Here is an 18,934-nt window from a genome sequence, read left to right on the forward strand (position 1 = left end):
AAATGTGGCCAATGTTTATCTGTCTTCTGATAGTCTGGTGCTGAGAATAGATGCAGTAGTGACTGAGAATTCTAAGTTCAGTCCCGCCATCTGTGATCAGCTCTGAAGCGAAGACATCTCCCTTGGCAGTACTAAAGTGAATTCATCCCTCCATGGAGACCTAAGCCCAAGCTGTGTACTGAGACAGTGTCTTGTCTCCTCTCCTCCACAAAACCAGTTGGTTCTGCCAGAGCGAGAATGTCAGAGCCAATATCAATATACTTTCTGTTGTGTCTAGACAAGACAGCCTAGACACAATGAGAGGAAGCCGAAAGGCACGCACTTAAACTCACGCAGGCTGGCGTGAGGTCTGAAACAGGATACGTAATGAATGCTATAAAGAAAAGTACGTAGCTTCTGGAATACTTAACTTTAATCCACATTTGTAGAACATCGCTCTTGATGATACATTAATAGAATCTCAATATCAATTGAATATGGCGCCTTGCTAGGTCGTAGCAAATGTAGCTGAAGGCTATGCCAACTATCGTCTCGGCAAATGAGAGCGTATTTGTAAGTGAACCATTGCTATGAACGTCGGCTGTACAACTGGGCGAGTGCCAGTACGTCTCTTTAGACCTGCCGTGTGGTGGCGCTCGGTCTGCTATCACTGACAGTGGCGACACGCGGGTCCGACGTATACTAACGGACCGCGGCCGATTTAAAGGCTACCACCTAGCAAGTGTGGTGTCTGGCGGTGACACCACACTTTCTGAGTTCCAACCAATGAAAAGTTTTGCAGTATTGCAACAATTTCCCTTCTCCTAGCGAAATTGCATTGGGTAACCAATATTGTTCAGTTCTCCGTTAGACTGGGGCAGAAGGTATTAATTCTTCCCCACTATATGTGCCACTTCGTGCAATAGAAACAGCTGCTCATCTGCACTCGTGAATCTCTGACACCACTAAAAATCTAACAGTCACGAGCCAACCGTGTGCATCCTTACAAAACTTAAACATCTACAGCTGCAGCCTCCTTCAGCCCGCAATGGCTATGTCTCGTGCTGAGTATGTTGTCTTTTACTCTTCCCTTCACAGACCTTACCTTTTCTAAAAGCATTCTTTAAGTTTCCCGCACTCTGAAAGTTTACAGCATGCAGGGTACTCTGGATGTGCCGCCCCCACAGCGACCAGCCGGGGTCGTCGGGTTGTTAGCGTGCACCTGACTGAATCCTGGCTTTCAGCAGAAACATTTTTATGGATTGCATGCTGTGCTCCTCTCGAAGCTCTAAGGACTCATCACTGTGTAGAATTAAACGCAATAGTACTATTTAGGTGTACAATAAGTGGTGTTAGATTTAAGTGTTTGCATGCTTTCATGCAGCTGTAACGATTTAAATGTATTTGGTATTCTCACGTGAATAATGGTTTATTTTAACGTCATGGAGCTTTTTGGAAAAATCTGCCCATAACAAGTAGTATGAACGAAAATATAGCGTATAGCATGTGTCCAACTGTTTTGGTCACAGAGATATGTAACATAAACACTCACACAAGAACGCAAATGAATCAGTCCAAAGCTGATTCTCATAAATTTGATCTTTCTCATGAATTCACTTACGAATTCTCTTGGTAATGCAGCATGCAGCTCTTCTGAAGTCATCTTAGGGTTCGTCTTTGAGGACAGCACTGTTGGTGATCTGAATTATCATTTTGTCTTTTTTTGTTTACTCTTGTTTTATAGGCTTCGCCTGACAACTATCCCCTCGGAGAAACACTTAAAGCCTTGACGTTCGGGGAGATCAGTCGCCAAGAAAACGTCACAATTTCTATCGATCCTTCTTACAGGGAGTGTCAGGCTTTAATGATGTGTCACGTGACGACTAGGGTGTACCGAGGCCCCGTAATGCTGGAAGAACCAAGGCACAACTTTTAAAACTACAACTTCGCAACAAAAACAACAATCCATAGCCAAACTTGTTTCAGCTGAAGTTCCAGCAAGGGAAATAGACCTTATCGCCTCACCGTAACCTGTTGTGTTTCCGTAGTCAATGAGACCTGGACGGTGTAACATGGACGTTCTATTCGCATTATTCTATATTGCCACATCCTAGAGTATTTTCCATTCCTTCTTCTTTATGAAATTCTCCTGTGGGTACATACAGATAAATAAAGTGACACGTGATAAGAGACCCTAGTGAATATTGCAGTTTACGTTCATTGGTTCCTAATACAACAGAGATTGCAGGTATCATATTTTGTTTCCTACATAATTATACTCAGCTCAAGGTGGAAAAAATCGAAAGACGATATCATATTATTTATGGAGACATATGTTTTGCCTAGGACTACAATCTAGCATTATTTTTTTAGATTATTCTAACTAAGGCTGCTGAGGCCTTCTTGGTTGTCAGGCAAATGCCGAAACTGGAATTTCCTACAGAAATTCTCTCAATAGCGAACTTCTGTTCACTAGTTCCTGCACTCTGGTACTCAGCTAATCAGACTCTAGAACGGCCTGGTCTGTCCATTTGGTTACGAAACCAGAAGTAAAGGGAGAAATGTGTCTTTTGTTAAACCCTATAAAGTCGGCATGAATGATTGTGAAGTTGGCTGGATAATCTGTCAAAATTTATTTTCTATGATACATGAAGCACGATGCTGTTAAAGACTTCTACAAAATATTTTAGGTCCAATATTAGGCAAACGACAATTCTGAACTTTCGTATTCCATATACACCAAATAAGGATGCAAATTCAGTTTTTTTTTTCAGGAAAGAAAGGAAGCTGTCCGTAATATATTGAGCGGCTACGTTTCAGATGGAAGTTTACTACCTTATTGCAAAAGTTTTCAAAGATTTAGGCAAGAATCTTCTGCCGTTCGTAAGATAGACTATTTTAATTGACAGTATTGAGAACCATTTTTTCTTCTATTCTTGTAATTAGGGGATGCCAACAGCCTTGCCACAACGATAACATCAGTTCTGGTCAGATCACCGAAGTTAAGCGCTGTCGGGCTTGGCTAGCACTTGGATGGGTCACCGTCCACGTCTCGCGAGTGCTGTTGGAAAGCGGGGTGCACTCTCTGCCCTTGTGAGGCAAACTGACGAGCTACTTGGTTCAGAAGTAGCGGCTCCAGTGTCGTAAACTAACAACAGCCGGGAGACCGCTATGCTGACCGTATGCCCCTCCGTATCCGCATCCGTTGACGTCTAACGACTGAGGATGACACGGCGGCCAGTCGGTACCGTTGGACCTTCAACGACTGTTCGGACGGTGTTTGTTTTTTGTTATTGTTGCAATTGTGATTCAAATGGCTCTGAGCACTATGGAACTTAACATCTATGGTCATCAGTCCCCTAGAACTTAGAACTAGTTAAACCTAACTAACCTAAGGACATCACACAACACCCAGTCATCTCGAGGCAGAGAAAATCCCTGACCCCGCCGGGAATCGAACCCGGGAACCCGGGCGTGGGAAGCGAGAACGCTACCGCACGACCACGAGCTGCGGACGTTGCAATTGTGGGCATAATTAATTTCTACGAATTGCTGTTGATTGTTTGCAACAAATCTGTGGACAAATATATGTACTTTGAAAATGTAATTACGATAGCAAAAGAGTGGCCTATTTGATAGTTCTGGGAGAGTATGAACAGTAGAGTAATCATATCCACGTAGATCGAGATGTCGTCAGATCATCTCATGGTGACTTGCTAAGAAGTGAAAACGGTTTGGTTTCCCAAAGTTGAAAAATGCAGTAAAAGATTTTCGTTTACAAGATGTTCTGTGTATTTCCCTGAGACAATATGCCCATATCGTACTGGATGACGCAGACTTCTTTTAATCTGTATCTCCGTACTTTTAGTTTCTTTTCTTCTAATACTGTATCGTTCCCCCTGGGTCCATTTTTTCAAATGTTCGCTAAATTTTGAATGTTGTAACACTGGTTTTGAAGCGTTTAATGTACAGCGTTCCCCTTTATCTACATCTGTTGTTATTGCTCTTGGGGCCTTCAGTCCGAAGACTGATTTGATTCAGCTCCCCACATTCGACTGTACTGTGCAACCCCCTTCATTTGTGCGTAGCTACTGCAACCTTCATCCCCTTGCACTTCTTACTCAAACATTCTTTCCTTGTATTTGCTAGACTGTAGTTTATATCCTTCCTAGTTTGGCCATCTTCTCTTATTTTCCTGTCCAAATAATAAAACTCGTCCACTACTTTCAGTGTATCAGTTTCTAGTGTAACTGCTGCAACATCTAATGATTTAATCCGACTAATGTCCATTACCCTGGTTTTAATTTTGTTGATTTTCACCTTATTACAGGTCTTCAATACACTGCCTACTCCATTTAGCTGATCTTCCAAGTCCTTTGCCATGGCAGGCTACCAACCGTTATCAATCCCTAGACAACCACTGCTTCCCTTACATGCTCTTTGCCTCCTATAACTACACTCTGGCTTCTGTACAGTCTGTACATAACCGTCTCCTTCCTATATTTTATCCCTGCTACCTTCAGAACTTCAAAAATAAAATTTGACAGTATCTGAATAGCCTTTTTCAATTTTGGCTTCCCACTGATGTTAAAGATTTGAATAGGTTGGCTACAGGTAAACCACGATATACATTTTTTCACTATCTACAAACTCCAATTGAAGAGGCTGTTCGCGAACAATTTTTTTCTTTGTACAAGTCAGTGACCGTTCTGATTTACCGCATTTAAGACGACATCCCGTCAATCTATGTCTGTGTTATGACTATGCAAAGCACCTTATGGTATTCTTACTTTCTGTACCACTGTCAATTTACCTCTTTTCTGGTCCATTTACGAATGATCCACGGGAAGAGTGATTGGTGGTAGGCCTCCATGAGAGCTCGAATCTTCCTTAAGTTTGCCATCGTGATGTTTTCATGAGATACCCGGAAAGTATATATCGATTATCTCCTCTGAGAAGGTATGCTCTCGGAACTTTAACAGCAAACTGCGCTGCAATGTACAATGCCTCTATTGCAACGTCTGCTACTGGATTGGTTGGGTATCCCCATGATACTTTTATGTTTATTAAATGAACCTGTCACGAAGCATCTTGCTCTTCTTTGGATCTTATCTATTTCCCCTATCAATGCTATCCGGTATGAATACCAAACACACGGACGACGAATAATCAGATATTGGTCGAACGAGTGTGTCGTAGGCTACTTCCTTCCTGGAGACTCTTCAAGCGTGTCGCAGTATGGCATCTGCCTTACCTGTAATCAGTTTTGCGTGGTCATTCATCTACAAATCGCTCTGAACGCAGTTCTGGTTCTACTAAACATTAAAGAAACTTACATCAATATTGTTGATATAATTGAGATTGCGTATTCACCATCTAGTTTGTCATCTTGGCAACATTAAGTAAAAGATCGTTATCCAGTTATTGTTAGATAGTAATAAAAGTTCTCGTCAAGAATAATTTTACGAGCTCTTATCATAAGGTGTGGAATAAAAGTATGTGGGCCTGGGGCGAGAGTACGTAGTGCATACTGAAGAAAATAAAAAGGATTACTAATAAATGCACAGAAAAATAAATTAGGTCTTCTTCATTTTCTGGTGAATTCGAAAAGTAAATGTCCTAAGGCCTGAAATTGTTTATCGAGTAAATGCATTGCTACACTATTGCTTGCTCTTCCTCCTACGAAAAACGTTTTGTGAATCAGACGAGGTGCTGACTACCTTTGCCGAACTTAAGACGTCTTCTTCAGGTAGCTTCTGGAAATCCTATAGCCTTGGATGCTTGAAGTATTGAGCTTTCATTTTCAATAAGGCCAAAAGCTTGAATGTAGAGTGACTCTATCAATGGCTGTCGAGTTGATGGAAGAGAATACAACTATGGAAGACGAGATTAGGATCGAAGTGCGTTTAAGAGGTACTTATGCTTGAAAAAACCACTACCCAACGAAATAAAAGTAACAGAAAAGGAAAACTTAATTTAGGTTCTCTATGAGGAATAATGAGACACCTAAGGTAAGAGAACACCAATAAAACACGCTTTATTGCGCTCTAAGGGACCACACAATTCAAAATACAGGTAAAAGATAGCAAATAGTTTCTTGCTGGGGCAAAGGCACACACTGCGTACTTCCACCCCATTAAACCTGCGAACTTTACCACATTCCGCTATTTTCTTTTTCGGCAGTCTACGTACAGCGCACTCAGCTAATGTCATGGAGATACAGGTGGATACTGAAAGTTTACAGCCGCTAGTTACGGTACCGAGCTCATCTAAGTTTTAATTATATTTATATTCACCCAACACTCAGTCATAACTACAAAAATTTTACGTTGGAGACGTACGAAAAATGACTCACGATTTTCTCCAACTGTAAGCGTGAGACTCCGACGAGGTTACAGAACGAAACTGAGATGACGACGTATCGGCCGTCTGGCGGGATAACGGTTAAATTGCGCTTTACAGACCTGAAAAGTCGATGCGTACTCTTGCCCCACACGTACTTTTACTCCCACCTACCCTATACAATTCCCAGACATTTAATATGTGTGACTCCTGCTATAGTCTGAGTAAAATTACTTCATAGTTGACACATGACGCGTTGGAACTGTTTTCCTCCAATCAGAGCACTCAACGTCAGCCCGAACCGTTCGCTGTTGCCAAACTGCCACAACAGTTGGTCAGCTCACTTCCAATGCCCTGTCCGGCATTCGTTCTTAATGTGTTTGGATCCCGAATAATGAGTCTGGCACATTTACACTCCTGGAAATTGAAATAAGAACACCGTGAATTCATTGTCCCAGGAAGGGGAAACTTTATTGACACATTCCTGGGGTCAGATACATCACATGATCACACTGACAGAACCACAGGCACATACACACAGGCAACAGAGCATGCACAATGTCGGCACTAGTACAGTGTATATCCACCTTTCGCAGCAATGCAGGCTGCTATTCTCCCATGGAGACGATCTAGAGATGCTGGATGTACTCCTGTGGAACGGCTTGCCATGCCATTTCCACCTGGCGCCTCAGTTGGACCAGCGTTCGTGCTGGACGTGCAGACCGCGTGAGACGACGCTTCATCCAGTCCCAAACATGCTCAATGGGGGACAGATCCGGAGATCTTGCTGGCCAGGGTAGTTGACTTACACCTTCTAGAGCACGTTGGGTGGCACGGGATACATGCGGACGTGCATTGTCCTGTTGGAACAGCAAGTTCCCTTGCCGGTCTAGGAATGGTAGAACGATGGGTTCGATGACGGTTTGGATGTACCGTGCACTGTTCAGTGTCCCCTCGACGATCACCAGTGGTGTACGGCCAGTGTAGGAGATCGCTCCCCACACCATGATGCCGGGTGTTGGCCCTGTGTGCCTCGGTCGTATGCAGTCCTGATTGTGGCGCTCACCTGCACGGCGCCAAACACGCATACGACCATCATTGGCACCAAGGCAGAAGCGACTCTCATCGCTGAAGACGACACGTCTCCATTCGTCCCTCCATTCACGCCTGTCGCGACACCACTGGAGGCGGGCTGCACGATGTTGGGGCGTGAGCGGAAGACGGCCTAACGGTGTGCGGGACCGTAGCCCAGCTTCATGGAGACGGTTGCGAATGGTCCTCGCCGATACCCCAGGAGCAACAGTGTCCCTAATTTGCTGGGAAGTGGCGGTGCGGTCCCCTACGGCACTGCGTAGGATCCTACGGTCTTGGCGTGCATCCGTGCGTCGCTGCGGTCCGGTCCCAGGTCGACGGGCACGTGCACCTTCCGCCGACCACTGACGACATCATCGATGTACTGTGGAGACCTCACGCCCCACGTGTTGAGCAATTCGGCGGTACGTCCACCCGGCCTCCCGCATGCCCACTATACGCCCTCGCTCAAAGTCCGTCAACTGCACATACGGTTCACGTCCACGCTGTCGCGGCATGCTACCAGTGTTAAAGACTGCGATGGAGCTCCGTATGCCACGGCAAACTGGCTGACACTGACGGCGGCGGTGCACAAATGCTGCGCAGCTAGCGCCATTCGACGGCCAACACCGCGGTTCCTGGTGTGTCCGCTGTGCCGTGCGTGTGATCATTGCTTGTACAGCCCTCTCGCAGTGTCCGGAGCAAGTATGGTGGGTCTGACACACCGGTGTCAATGTGTTCTTTTTTCCATTTCCAGGAGTGTATAACAACTTCGCTCAGTGTTGCACACCGCAGCTGTCTGCCTATAGACTTGCCATGTTGGAGGTCGTAGGTTGGAAGGCCGTCAAATGACATCATTTTCTTAATTTATGAATCTAATGATAAGAGTTTCAATATAATTTTTATTCAATTGCCAGGTTTAAATGTAATTTTTCTTATTTCTGTTTCTGTGCGACATCATTTTCATCATCGTATTCACTTTTTTATTAGCTGTTGTTTTTCTTTCTTCATCTGGAATTTGCCTGAGTCGTCTATAATCTGCAACCACGGGACAACGAGGACTGCTCATCGGTTAGTAACGCGGCGACTCTTTCATCGAGCGACACGATAGTTTCAGGTAACCAATAATAGCGAGAAATTACAGTTTGATTTTAGTGCTGAAACTGAACCTTTTGTGTCTTGAGTTTGCTCGTAGAGGTTTGAATTAATAGTCGTCAACAGAGCGAGTGTGATACAAGTTCTGCCGCAGACTGTCGACCGCCGCTTTCTGAGATACATTACACACCATGAGGTAGTGGTTAGCTTAGGACACGAGTTTAAATTCAGGGCTACATAACGCGTCATCTGATGCAATGTAGTCATCGATCACTTAAAATCAACAGTCAGCAGGGCATTTCCGACATATCTTGTGTCAGCCACTTTCAGCACTGCTCCGCATTACACATTAACAGCATTTGTGATATGACTTGCCATGCTTGTGTAATACTTATAACCGAGCAGTAGCTGGTGACCGATGTGGCAACACTGTGCCGCCAAGTGACAGGTGTCAATTATCAAGTAATTTTGAACGGACTATAGTGATCGTCCTGCAATCGTGTTAACATACGATAATGGGACTTTCTGTGTATCTATGCTCCATGCATTATGCCTGTTCATGTTGCGGTTCAACTCCCAAACCCTGCTCCAATTATCAATCCTCTGCATGTCTTGCCAGATTTTACTACACTTTTTCAGCTTTGCGACTACTCTCTGTATAATAGCGACACCCAGAGCACAGACGTTTCGCTCCGTGAGGCGACGCGCCTCTTCAGGGAGTGCTGTCAGCGCTGGCCTCCCCCGGGGTCAGGTGGCGCTACAAGGCTGTCGGCGCGCCACCTGGCGGCGGCCGTGTCCCGCGGGCGGCCACCGGCCACCGCATCGCCTGTGTGGGGCCGTTAGCGCAGCGCCTGCTGCGGCAGCCGCGTAATTGCCGTGTTAACGAGCGCCGCTGGATTGGTGGTACGCTCTCATGACGTCATAAACACGGCGCCCCGCCTCCAGGAAACAATCTCGCGCCGCGTGCCGGCAGTGCGGACACAGCTGTTAAACGCGGGCCCTACTGCAACCTGACGACGGGCATTGCCCTCGGGAGCGAAACGTCTTCACGACTGCTCAGCGGGTGGACGTCGCAATCATGTGGCGTATTCCTGACGTTCCCGTCGGACTGCGTAACTAAGTGTATTTTACTCGAGCCACTGGCCAAAGGAGGGCCTTCGAACAGATGCGCAGATTGCAGAATGCTGTACAGCCAGAACATTATGACCACCAATTTGCTCCCAATATAAACCCGTCCAGGCGATAGCAGCGTCACCTGGCGAAGAATGACACACGCACGGTGCATGTAGTATCAGTGAGCGTGCTGCCCGTATGTTGAATGGGAAATAAGCGCACTCTGAGTTTCACTGAGTGCAGATTGTGGTGGCCCAGAGGCTCAGCACGAGCATTTTGGAAGCTGCACGACTTATCAGATGTACAAGGAGTGCTACAGTCTCTGCAACACTTGGGGAAGCCAACATAAAACCACGTCCAGATGTCGTCAGGTTATGTGGCCACCACTCATTACAAATGTCGGACGTGGTGGGCTGGGCAGAATGGGAAAACAGGACAGACGGCGAACCATACGGAACTAACATCAGGCTTCAATGCTGGGCAGAGTAGAACTGTATCAGAACACACAGTGCACCAGTTAGTTCCAATAATGGGCCTCCGCAGCCGACGAACCATGCATTTGCCAATGTTAACACCACGATATTGGCAACTACGGCTGAAATGGGCACGTGACCGTCCTTACTGGATGTTGGCGTAGTCTCAGTGTGTTACGTGGTCTGATGTCTCCTGATAGCTTCCACATGATGCCGGTGGGATGACGCGAATCCGTTGTCTTCCAGGAGAACAGTGTCTTTACACCTTTAGTGCAGGATAGAGACGGCTCCATAATGCTATGGTGAATATTCACATGGGCACCCATAGATCCAGTGGTCGCAGACCACATACACCCCTTCTTGACGACCATATTTCCCAATGACTGTGGCATTTTTCAACAAGATAATGCGCCACGGCACAAGGCCAGGAGCTAATGGGGTGTTTCGTGGAACACAACAGTTAGTTCCCATTAATGTGCTACCCTCCTAACTCTCCAGATCTGAACCCGATCAAACACATCTGCGATGTCATCGAACGTGGCAACAGGGGTCATCGCCCCCCTTCCATGAATGTGTGGATATCATGTGCCTTCTGCGTGCAGATGTTGTTCAAAGTGCCTACAGTGACCTGTCAAGGCCTAATTGGCTGCATGCCATGACGCATCGCCACTGTTACGCGTGTCAAAGGTGGACATGCCGGGTAGTAGGTAGGTGGTCGTAATGTTATGGCTGTTCAGTGTATATTACTGACATCAGATTACTGTAGTGTTACGGAAATTTTTATGCTAACGCTTTCTGTCCTTTTTGGCGAACAGAAATCTCGTCTGCAACTGACCAAAAAAGATTTTGTGAACTTTAGCTTTCTGCATTCGTTCATGAGATCGACATCGTCGATACAATGGCGTCGCGGTTGATGCCATGTTCCTTGTTTCACAGGAGGCATCCCGCAGTCACTCACTGCCGTTTACCGAGCAACTTACCCTCCGCCACACACCGTCAGGTGGCTTGCGGAGTATGGATGTAGATGTAGATTTATAAAGATTTACGAGTACCGGCAGGGAAAGGAGTATATGGAAAAGACTGACAAGGAGAAGGGACAGGATGGTAGGGCACCTGTTAAGACATCACAGAATACCTCCCATGGTGTTAGACGGAGCTGTAAAGGGTATAAACTGTAGAGGAAGACATAGATTAGAATGCATCTAGCAAATAATTGAGGACTTAGGTTGCAAGTACCAATCTGAGATGAAGAAGCTGTCACACAAGTAATGGTAGGCCGCATCAGATCAGTCAGAAGACTGATGACTAAAAAAACAAGAATTCCGCGTGTCGGCTCAGATTTGTTGACTACATTTACTTCTTCCTTACAAATAGAGTAGTGTGCAAATTATTAGGGACGATTAAAATTTAAAGGTGCATATATATACTATATATATAATACAGTTAGTAGTTTAAAGAATATTAATAAATAATGTCCCTTCCTTTTGCTATATAGAGCTTCTGAACACGACTACGTTAGAGCAAGTGTTTCGTAGTTCGTTGTCATAAAACCATGCTTTCAACTCATTTACTAATATGCATTCTTTGGTTGAACTGTTCATTTTACCAAGACGCCCTTTCACAATACTTCACAGGTTCTCGAAGGAATTTAAGTATGGTGAATTAGCTGGTCACTGAAGCATGTTAATGTTGTTTTCTTCAATGAACGTCTTGATTGCTTTAGAAGTATGACATGAAATGATGTCATGTTTAAATGTTCTTCCAGCGTCTGCAAAGGTCTGTAGGAACGGCAAAACCCTGCGTATAAGAGTTTTCATGTATCTGGTTGAACTCATGATTCCACCAATTGGAACAAATGCTCCTGGGCTATTTACAGTGAAGAATCCTCAAAATATTTTTGGGAAGGTATTTTACATCTGCTCAGCTCTCTCAGCGTCGTGGTTGCATCCCCTGACAACCCGTGTTCTATAAACGTGAACAATAAAATGTGACTCATCGCTGAAAATGAGACGTTTCCGGTCATTAGACGTTCTGTATACTTTGGCCCACAACGAACTTTTTTTTTTCGTTGCACATGTTAGCAACTGCTTCTTCACAGTCTTTCTTACCTTCCACCACAATCACAAAGTCTACGCCGTACCACTGACGTGTCAGCTTCAACACCAGCAGGCAATAAATCTCTCTGGAGATCCTCACTTGTGTCGCCAGGATGAATTCTGCTGTTCCTAAGAAGAAATTTTTCAGTTTTTCGTTTTCATCCACGACTGCCTTTTCTCTCTGGGGACAATGAGACAATATCACGATATGCTCTAATAAAACTTGAAACACTAGAGTTTTCCACACAAACAGCGGAGGCAATGTCTCGTAGAGTCATAGGTATGTGTTCATGAAGAGCAGCTATTTTTGCCCCCTTCTTAGGTGGCACGTCCATTTTAACACGGAGTTTACCTGTCGAGAAAGCAGAAATAATGTTGCTACACATACAAACACTCAAGTGAAGTTGAGGAGACCTACAAATCTCGTTCATAGTCAAGTCAACAGAAGTCCGCCAAGAGTTCAAGAACTGCGCGGATAAAACTGGTTACAACTAACCAAATTCATTTTCTTGTAAAATTTGAAATTGTTCGAATTTATTTGCCCGCTATTGCAGAACACAAAGCGTCGCGCTTAATGGGACGAAATAGACTTATGTTAGTCATATAAATTGAAGTAGAGGTAATTTCGGCACTACCCCAAAGAATCGACACATAGCATTTACTGTTAAGGCTTTAGAGTACACAGGATATCCCAGGAGGAATGGTCAATATTCACGGTATAACAGGTACACTTGTTCGACGTAAAAAAACTTCATATTTACATAAACCTTATTGCGAATGGTTACCGAGATAGAAAACATTCTGTGTAAACTTCTTTATGGGCTAGTGAGCACGCACGTATGTGTCTAACTCGCCCAACTTCTTTGATGTCTTATTCTAGCCCAACTTACCTTGCTGCTTTCAGCCCTCTTGCTCGGGTGTCTTCCTACTATTGAACTAGCCCGCTAAACGTGCAGTAGCCCATGGAGTGTTGTGTGTGAAGTAGTACGAGGGATTGAGACAGCATTAGAGAGAAGCAACGGAAGTTGGAACGCTAGAAGATTGCATGTACTGCTTGTAGAAGTTCGACAAATGACACAGCAGCACTGAGCGTAAATACACATAAGTCAAAACATTATGACTACTCTGTAAATTGGAGGTGGAGACGGGAAGAAAGGAAAGTAAAGAGAGGGGATCACTGGTGTCAGGTGCATCGTGACATTAAGCAGGATCAGCGACGCCGAGTCAAAATGTATGCCGACCCAGGACTCGAACCCGGGATCTCCTGACAGGATAGGGGAGAGGCAGCGGGAAGGAAACATTTTACATTTATGTAATTTTTTTATTAGTAACAATAATATTTTATTTATTCCTTTAATTTTAATGTCCCAAAAGAAAAATCATATATAAAAAAGAAGGGAAAGAAATATAGGGCCGAAGTGACATCCTCGTCACTTCACTGGGAGTAACATCCTATCCCTCGAAACAACGTAAACCTGGGACTCCCCACCGCTTCGGGGGGTTATGAAACATGCTGCCTAGAAAGTTCGCAAAATGCGCTTCATATTTAGAGTGGCGTCGGATGATCTCGTGTTGTTCTAGTAGATATTGCCAATAGTCCATGCCCGATATCAAGGTCCAGTCCATCGGATTGCCGATGTGTTTTGTGAGGGAAAAAAGACAGAGTCAGGGAAAAATAAAGCGTCCGTCGTGATCGTGGATTCGTCGGTGCGTCGGAGGAGGGCCATGATGCGTTGCGTCAGCCGCCAAACATCCTTTGCCCCACCGCACTGCAGAGAATGTTCGTCGGTGTCCTGCATGCCACATATAAGGCAGAGCGGGGAATCCACCATGCGAATGTCGTACAATCGTTGGCGGCTGACTGTCTTGCGGTTGATTAGTGTATACCATGACGATCGCGCTGCTGTGGTGAGGAGAGGTGTATGGACAGCTCGCCAAATCTGTCGCCAGTTTCGTGTTGGGTATTTAAGTTCGACAACATTGCTGCCATGATGACGCCGCAAGTATCGATATATCTCACGGGTAGTGGGGATTCTTGTAGAAGATATCTGTAACTGAACATAACTAAAGTCAACGAAAAATCGCGCGACGTGAGAAAACGAGGGCGCGATTGTGCCTACCGCCACCGGTGGTTCAAAGGACGTGGGAAGAAGCACATCCAGGATGGCCGACGTGATGGCGTGTTGCCGTTGGTTCCAAGTTCGTAGCGTCGCTCGCAGGTATAGAGCTAGAGCCTTGTTCCGCACATCCGTGAGGTTAAGTCCTCCAGAATGGTGTGGGAGAGTTAAAGTCTTGTATTTGATCTCAAACAACACTCCTTGGCTGATATAGTATCCAAAGGCCGCCATCAATCTGTCAGCAATACCATGTGGCATTGGCAGTACCTGTGCCAGGTGCGGCAATGGCGAGGCCAGGTGAACATTAGTGTAGTCCACCCTTTGGAGCAGGTCGTGCCCTAAGCATCGCAAGATGTCCACCGTCGTAAACGGACTGTGCAGAGCGTCCAGCCCTCGACCGATATGCATGATCTTTGTTTTATTGCCTGCATCTCGTGGTCGTGCGGTAGCGTCCTCGCTTCCCACACCCGGGTTCCCGGGTTCGATTCCCGGCGGGGTGAGGGATTTTCTCTGCCTCGTGATGGCTGGGTGTTGTGTGATGTCCTTAGGTTAGTTAGGTTTAAGTAGTTCTAAGTTCTAGGGGACTGATGACCATAGATGTTAAGTCCCATAGTGCTCAGAGCCATTTGAACCATTTTGTTTTATTCATGTTGACCCCGCAGCCGTACGCAGTAAGAAGGGTAACCACCTTACTTACTTCGTTCTCCGACCGGATGAGTATCATTAAGTCGTCGGCATATGCACGACACGTGAAGGAGCTCGCACGAGTCCGTCTAAGTGTCTGCATCAATGGTTCGAGCGCTTTTGTAAACAGTATCATCGACAAGGGACATCCTTGCCTAACTGAGCTGCAAACAGGAATCTTTCCTACCTCCCTGCCATTGACTCTCACCGTCGAAGAAGCGCCGCGGAGGAGGCGCATGAGGACGGTAATAAAATCCTGTGGTATCGCCATGCGTCGCATGGTCGAGTCAAGGACATCATGGTTGATCCTGTCAAAGGCACGATCAAAATCCACCGATACGAACGCCGCTCGCATGCGACAAGCTTCCGTCAGGGAAATTACGTCACGGTATTCGCCGAGGATAGAATGTATGTTGCTCCGAACCCCTAGACATGCCTGGGCTGGTGGTATTGTCTTGGATATTACAATCTTGAGCCTTGCCGCCAACATCCGCGCGAAGATCTTATAGTCAGTATTGTGCATCGTGAGCGGTCTAAATTGATGGGGGCTGACACTCGCTGTCGATTTCGGTATTGGTATAAGCAGTCCCGCCATGAACTGCGACGGAACATCCGTGTCATTGCTCAATAACTCATTATACATCAATACCAACTGGGACATCATTAAATCCGCAAATTCGCGATTAAATTCGAGTGTCAACCCTTCTGGCCCAGGGGATTTATGCACCGCACCCTTCGCGAGTGCGCCCCGGATGTCATCTTCTGTTAGGGGATCCAATAGCGCCTCTGCATCCGGACCATCCACCTCCGTTTGCATCTGTCGCAAAATTTCTTCTCCAGTCCGATTGTCCGTCGGTGTCCCAGTGAAAAGGAGGCGGAAATGCTCCAGAAACTCAGCAGCAATGTCCTGTTGTGACGTCAAGGGCCGACCATCGTCATCATGGTGCACTGTGATTAGGGATAGGCGATTACGCGCATGTCCCTTGGACACATGATGCATGCTAACACGTTCTCCAACGACGTTGTCCAAGCACCGAGCACGGATCGAAAGTCCCTCCAGTCGATGTCTCGTGATCGATAAAATGCAGGCCTGAATGCGATTCACTTCCGCTTGACGCTCGGGCGATGGGGCCCTGGAGGACAGGTCGCGAAGCACCATGTAGTAATAATCAAGTGTATCTCGGAGCCATTTTGCTTTTTCCTTGCCATACGTTATGAGAGCTCTTCGTATCGTCGGTTTTGCACACGGCAGCCACCATGAAAGAACCGTACGGTGCAGCGGCAGACGGCGAGTGCAAGTCTGCCATGTTTCTTCGATCAGCTGGCGACATTCGAGATCCACCAAAAAGAATGAATTAAGTTTCCAGGAACCACGACTCCGCCAGACCCGCTGCCGTGGGAGGGTTAACGTGCAGAAATATGCAAGGTGATCCGTAAAAGCTGTGGGCCAACGTTCAGCAGCCAACACGTGATCTCTTAATCCGTCAGAAACATAAATCCGATCCAGCCTGCTCGCCGAGTGGCTAGTAAAATACGTGTAGCCCTCTCGCTGCCCATGGATCTTTTCCCTGGTGTCCATTAGGGCCATGTCCCGGCAGATCGTGTTCAATGCGTGGCAGGAGCTGAAATTAGGAGTTTGATCCTTCGGTGTGAGTACACAGTTAAAATCCCCCCCCTACCAAGATGTGGTCCTACCTCCCATGGAATAGGGGGGCAATCTCCTCCGAGTAGAATCGTGCACGCGCCTGTCGATTGTCAGATCCGGAGGGTGCAAAGATGTTGACGATACGAATGCCGTTCACGGTCATAGCCAAACCCCGAGCCGAAGGAAGGTAATCGAGGTCACGCATCGGAATCCCTTCCCGGACTAGTATCGCTGTGCCACGTCCTCCACCTGGAGTCGGCGCTAGATAAGTGTTGTATCCGTGCACGTCGAGAAAAGCAGCATTGCAGGTTTCCTGCATCAGCAGAATATCAACGTCTGTGGCCTAAATCATGTCCCGGAGAAGTTGCATCTTTTCAAGCGAACGTGGGGTGTTAATGTTCACTGTGCCCACCTTATATGCTTGTTTCGTTGTCGTTGTCATGCTCGTGTCATGTGATTGAGAACTCCAAGGGCTTTAGTCCACTATTCAGGATCAGAGGGGTGCCCGCCAACGGGTTACCCTCCTTTGTTGTCGTTCCGTGGTGAGCATCCTGTATGTAAGTGGTCTTCATTTGGGGGTGGCAATTCCTGTATGTCTTCGACTGGTTCCGCCCAGTCGCAGCGATCATTCATCCGAGAAACGTCCTCTGATGTATTTCGACTTGGCTGCCGGGACACTGGTGTCCCTGACTCCTTCATCGGCAGCGCTGGGTCAGTCGGTGTCAATGAAGAGGGACCATCTGAAAGGCAGGACATCCGGTCACCATCTGACGGAATCCTGTCAGCGTCCTCTAAAGGCACGTGGTCTGTGTCAGACAGTTCTTCGGCTAGGATACCTTCCGTGTCCCCTAGGCTAGGGGGGGACGTGTCACCCGAACTATGGCGACGCTTTTTGCGACGCTTTGGCGATCGCTGTTTGCGTGCCCTGCCCTCTGTTGCCTCACTGCGTTCGTCGATCGTTCGTTGGTCTGTTGCCGGCTCCGCTGTCTCGACCTCTACTTCCACGCCGCGTGCTACATGTGAGTTTTCGGAAGGTTCCTTCTTCAACTGACGTGACGTGGGTGTAGGGACATTCTCCGAGTCACCTCCATGCTCCCGTAACTCGGTCTGCTCTTGCATAAACACGTCCTTGTCACGCTCCGAACTTGGCAACACCTCCCGGCGGGTCACCGACAAGTACGTCATCGGCAGTTGCGTGGGAACTTCTCGCTGTGACGCTTCTCCATGTGGCAGTTGCACGACGCGGAGGTGGATGCACTCCGAGCGGATATGTCCTTCTCCACGACAGCCAGAACAGGTGCGTGGCTGGCCATCGTAAATCACAATAGCTCGACATCCTCCAATGTATAAATAAGAAGGGATATGTTTAGTAAGGACGATCCGCACCTGTCGGACGCTGTTTAGCACAGGATAGGTGCTAAAACTTGCCCAGCGTTCAGGCATATGACTAAGTATAGTTCCATATGGTCGCAGCGATTCAGTAACAATCGATTCTGGCAATTCAAATATCCGAATGACCCTCACACCCAATCCTGAAGGAGCTACTGTTACATCGCTGATATGGCCATCAGAGTGTCGAAATTTAAATCCTCTTTGAGCAGCGGAGAGAGTTCTTTCACACGCAGCTTCATCGGTCATCTTTACGTACATTGTACTGCTTACAATGGACAGGTGGATTCCAATTATGTCTGCAGCAGGTAAACGAACTTCGTCGCTCAAAAAACGCTCTATTACGAAAGCTTTGGGTCTGGCAAATTCGTTGTCCAACGTAAATTGGAGCGTAGTCTTTCGAAAACTGTTTGCCATGGCGATCGAGTCAGACAACAATACGCCCGAATACCGGCGGTGTAAACACTTCCTCGTCCACGCGCGCCCGCGGCCGGGACAGCAGGTCCGTGCCGCGCCACCGCCTGAAGCAGACTGCATTATTAGGCAGGTGCGTTAAGCACTGCACCACCGGGAACACAGCGTTATCGCAACTGCGCGGACTGCACGCCTCACGGCCGATCCACATTTCCATCGAGTGCCACCCATCTGCAGTCCCGGTCCATTTCTTCCATCTTAGCCCTCTGAGATTCCCACACGAGGTCGGACGTATTTGTGCATGTGGATCCTTTGACCTGCTAGGCCTATCTTATTACATGAATGCCTGGTGTCTGCACTTGACGAAGCATTCGTATAATTATGACTAGTACCCATCGCGAGCCGGCCGGGGTGCCAAGCGGTTCTAGGCGCTCCAGTCTGGAACCGCGCGACCGCTACGGTCGCAGGTTCGAATCCTGCCTTGGGCATGGATCTGTGTGATGTGCTTAGGTTAGC

Source organism: Schistocerca nitens, chromosome 6 (assembly GCF_023898315.1).
Source record: "Schistocerca nitens isolate TAMUIC-IGC-003100 chromosome 6, iqSchNite1.1, whole genome shotgun sequence".
NCBI lineage: Eukaryota > Metazoa > Arthropoda > Insecta > Orthoptera > Acrididae > Schistocerca > Schistocerca nitens.